Genomic DNA, 5,467 nt, shown 5'->3' with positions numbered 1-5,467 from the left:
AGGATATTCCAAAAACTGCTTTCTGAACTCGATACGACCATTTTGAATTTGTTGTTATGCCATTCTGTCTGACAAATGCCCCCGCAACATTTATGGACCTCATGAATCGAGTCTTCCGCCCTTTCCTCGATAACTTCGTAATCGTCTTCATCCATGATATTCTCATATGCTCTAGAAGTAAAGAGGAGCACGATCAGCACCTCTGTCAGATCTTGGGAACTCTAAGAGCTGAAAAGCTTTATGCAAAACTCTTCAAATGCGAGTTTTGGATTCACAGTGTGAACTTCTTGGATCATGTAGTCAGTGAGGAGGGAATCCATGTGGATCCTTCCAAGATCAAGGTTATTGAAGGCTGGGTGATTCCGAAAACACCAACAGAAATCCTACAATTCTTGGGACTCGCAGGCTACTACCAAAGGTTTATTTAGAACTTCTCCAAAATAGCCAAGCCCTTCACCACTCTAACACAAAAAGGCATACCCTTCAACTGGACAGACAAGCAAGGAGATGCTTTCCAAACCTTGAAGCAAGCCCTCTGTAGTGCCCCACTGCTATCCTGACCAGAGGGTACCGAGGACTTCATAGTATATTGCGATGCTTCGAACCAAGGGTTAGGCTATGTCCTTATGCAACGTGGAAAGGTGATAGCTTACGTGTCCAGGAAATTGAAGTCACATGAAGTAAATTACACCACCCATGATCTCGAGCTGGGAGCCGTGGTCTTCGTCCTAAAGATTTAGAGGCACTACCTCTATGGTACAACGTGCACCATCTTCACGGACCACAAAAGCATCCATCACATTCTAAATCAAAAGGAGCTGAACATGAGGCATGAAGATGGGTTGAACTGCTAAATGATTATGAATGCGAGATCAGGTACCACCCGGGCAAGGCTAACGTGGTAGCCGATGCCCTGAGCAGGAAAGAATACTCAGGTCGCCAGGTGAAAACTTTATCGATAACCATCCACTCTCATCTAACTTCTCAAATCAAGGAAGTACAATTGGAGGCATTGAAGCCGGAGAATACCGCTAATGAATCACTGCGTGGGATGGAGAAGAATCTAGAAGTCAAGGGAGACGGAGTTTACTACTTCATGGAACATATCTGGATCCCAAAATATGGAGGATTCAGGGATGTAGTCATGAACGAAGAGCACAAAACACGATACTTCGTCCACCCAGGTTCCGATAAGATGTACCTGGACATTAAACAACATTATTGGTGGCCGAACATGAAAGCAGAAATTGCCACTTACGTGGGCAAGTGTCTCACGTGTGCCAAGGTTAAAGTGGAATATAAAAAGCCATCGGGATTGTTACAACAGGCAGTAATATCCGAGTGGAAATGGGAAAGGATCACCATGGATTTCATAACCAAATTACCTAAGAAAGCAGACGGGTTGGATGCTATCTGGGTAATTGTCGATAGGCTAACTAAATCTGCCCATTTCCTACCAATAAAAGAGACGTACAAAATTGAGAGTCTAACACGAATCTATATAAAAGAAGTTGTGAGACTCCATGGAGTGCCAACATCTGTTATCTCGGATCGAGATAATAGATTTACTTCGCGATTTTGGCAGTCGCTCTAGAAGGCAATGGGAAAACAACTAGACATGAGCACTTCTTACCACCCTCAAACCGACGGCCAAAGCGAGCGAACCATTCAAACACTTGAAGATATGCTCCGATCATATGTGATCGATTTTGGCAAATCATGGGATACCCACTTGCCCTTAATTGAATTATCGTACAATAACAGTTATCACACGAGCATTAAGGTTGCTCCTTTTGAGGCCTTGTGTGGTCGTAAATGTGGATCGCCTCTTTGCTGGGCTGAGGTGGGAGACACCCAGTTGGTGAGAGGGCAAACACTGACCAACACTCTTACATGACCCTAGACCATTCGGGAAACGACGGAGAAAATAGTTTCAATCAAGGCACGACTCAATCTTCACGAGACCGACAAAAGAGCTATGCTGATAAACGGCGAAAGCCTCTCGAATTCCAAATGGGAGATTGGGTTCTATTGAAGGTCTCTCCCTGGAAAGGGATGATCCGTTTTGGGAAGCAGGGAAAACTAAATGCATGATACAACGGGCCATTCGAGATTCTTGCTCGGATTGGTCCGGTGGCATATAAGCTGCAGCTACCTGCGGAGCTCAACAATGTACAGCCCGTGTTTCACGTGTCAAATATGAAAAAGTGATTACCAGATGAAACCCTCGTTGTTCCCCTGGATGAGATCGAAGTACACGAGAATCTCCTGTTTGTCGAAGAGCCGGTTAAAATAATGGACATGGAAGTGAAGCTTACAAAACAAAGCCGCATTCCAATTGTGAAGGTTCGATGGAACGCTAAGCGTGGACCGGAATTCACATGGGAACGTGAAGACCAGATGAAACAAAAGTACCCTCACCTATTCTCTAGTTTTTAGTACTATCTTTCAAAAGAATTTTGGGACGAAATTCCCTCTAACGGGGGGATGATGTCACATCTACCATTTCTACCTAGGAAATTCTATCCATGGATGATCAACTCTCAATGTATCTTGTAACTCAAAGATTGATGATAAACATAATACTTATTCAAAAACAACTATTCAAATCAAAACTCTCTCGTGAAGCCCAAAACCTAATTCAATACATTCCATACACTCTACTTGGGGTTGTAACCCTAAATTCCCGGTTCAAACATTTATTGGGCCTAATGGGCCTATAAACTCACAACTTGATTATTTTGGGCTAAGAATCCTTATATGGGACCTAATTCGAACCACATTGATTAAACTATAACATTATGGGTCATAAGACTTTTTATGGGCCTTATTGGGCCGTAAAAAACCTTCTTGAATTTTATTGGGCCGTAAACCCAATTCCTTTATCATTTTGTGCCATAAACCCATTAAGAGGGCCCAATGGCCAGAAAATATTCTATTTGGGCTAATATATTCTCCATATATGCTCAAGCCCAATACCCATCTCTTTTTCCTCCCCCTCCCCTCTCATTCTCGGTTTCATATATATATATATATATATATATATATATATATATATATATATATATATATAAAGAGGGAATAATAAGAGGATAATTATGGTGTTGCCACATAATTATTGTTTAATGGATTTCCAAGCAAATAACCCACATATCTCTAGGAGTAAAACTACATGTATTAACCAACTAAATCCTCTCCCCTCCCTCTCTCTACTTACGGCCGAGATCCACTCCCCACCACCATTTTCACTTCAACTTGAAACATATTCCTCTCTTATCTCTCTAAGAACATCAAGAAGATCCTTCCCTTCTCTGTTCAAAATTCGTGTGTGCTAGTGTGTGAGTTCAAGAGCACTTCATCCAAAAATCTACTAATTTTGGTAAGCTACTTCCATCCAAGAGGTTTAACTTCATGTTTATGTTAAACTTACTTCTCTTAACACTCAATTCCGTGATTTATGATCTTAGAACCTCCTAACCTCGAAAACTCATCTCAAGGAAGCATCTAGGCTGAAATCTCCTCCAAACTCTTCATCAAAACCGAATCCAACACACCAAAGTGAATTCATACCCCCTATTTTCGGTTTTTACTTTGTTTTGGGGGAGAATACAAGTTGCTTTGTGTAGATCTATGTGTATATGCATGTTTATGTGTGTTTTTCATGATATGTGTTGTGATTATGTGTTGAAAACTTCATCAACTCAAAAGATATACTAAAACATGATGATGTTTGTATAATAAAACACTTGATGCATCTTATCATGAAAATGAAAGGATTAAAACATTTTGAGGATGTTTGAAACAAAGAAATACCGTGTAAGGGGCCAAAAATTGACAAAATGAACAAAAGTGAGGTTCGTATGTAACTCACGATTTTTGAGAGGACCAAAAAGGGTTATTTTAAATAAAAATGGATCCTTATGATATTTATGGTTTTAAAAGGACTAAAAGTGTAAATTTTCACAAATGGGCCTCAATTTAGGCCTTCACGGCTTCATGGACTAATTTTGGAAATTTTTTACTTTTGTGGACTTAATTGTCATTTTGAACAAATTTGAGCCAAAAATGTTATTTTTCGGATTTATGGGCTGAAAATGACAATTTTATTAAACTTGGGCCGAAAAAGATAATTTCTATGTATTTGGGCCGAAAATGTAAATTTTCATAAAATTGGGCCGAAAATGTTATTTCTGACAAAAGTTGACTAAAAATGTAATTTTATTTGATACAAGCCCTTAAATGTAAACTTTTGGTCTTAAGGGACCTAAAGTGTCATTTTTACCAAAAAGATGCCTACTTTGTAAATTTTAGTCCAATGGACCAAAAATGTCAATATTACAAAAAGTGTGCCTTTTATGTCATTTTGGTAAACAATTGAACAAGAACGAACAATACAATGACAAAGGAGTTCAATACGTTAAATTCACTCCTATTGGGCCCGAAAAACACATTACATGGCTATTGGGCCTTAGTGGCCCACTTACATGCTTATTAGGCCTGGAACACATATTTCATGTATAATGGGCCTTAGTGACCCATTTACATGCTTATTGGGCCTATAATATACATTACATGTTGTTTGGGCCTTTGTGGCCCATTTACATGCTTGTTGGGCTTAATAAACTAAAAACATACACGGAAACAATATACAGTGTGCATTTCAATATTCGCGTAAATTCAGTTAAGACTCTTGTGAGACATTTCGTTTGTTCAAACCTATTTAGTGTACAACCATAGCTTGTAGTTATAACGAGAGTCTGCTGGAGGGAAAGCGTGAGTTTGTGTATAGATCTATACGGGGTTGACATCCAACACATGAGCTGTTCGCTACAGTTAGACTAGGCCAGTCTAGGGTGACAAACCTTACCTTAAACAAGTTGACGTCAGAAAAACGTCATGACGGGCAGACCAGTCATTATCAAGTTTGGTTATAACGACTCATAAAGAAATTAACTCGACTGTAAAATTTACAGAATACATAGACGATTCTACAATTACACTTTTATACAAATACCAACTCATGGTCTTTGGCTTTTCCTTTTATTACTACAACACTTTTACGAGCAGAAAATATCGGATTTTCTGGGAAAAACGTAGATTATATGTCACCTTCTAATTATAAGAAAACATCGGATTTTCTGAAATACTTGTTTTGTACATTTTTCAAAACAGGAAACACACATGCATAAATACATGACTCGATACAATACTTTTAACCATTTTACTGAAAATATCGGATTTTATGGTGTTTACACATTTATACAAAGTTTTACATAAAAACATGCTTATGAACTCACCAACATTATATATGTTGACGTTTTCAAAATAACTTGTCATTAAGCAGGTGAGCATCAAGAATATGGGGAATTTGTTGCATTTTGTTGCTATTATAAACCTTTATATTTTGGGATGTAACTTTTGTAAAAAATTACAATGATGTAAACTCATTATTGTTGTATTATTTCTC

The sequence above is a fragment of the Lactuca virosa genome, chromosome 3 (assembly GCF_052849685.1).
Source record: "Lactuca virosa cultivar CGN04683 chromosome 3, Lactuca_virosa_CGN04683_v6, whole genome shotgun sequence".
NCBI lineage: Eukaryota > Viridiplantae > Streptophyta > Magnoliopsida > Asterales > Asteraceae > Lactuca > Lactuca virosa.
This window is presented reverse-complemented; position numbering follows the sequence as displayed.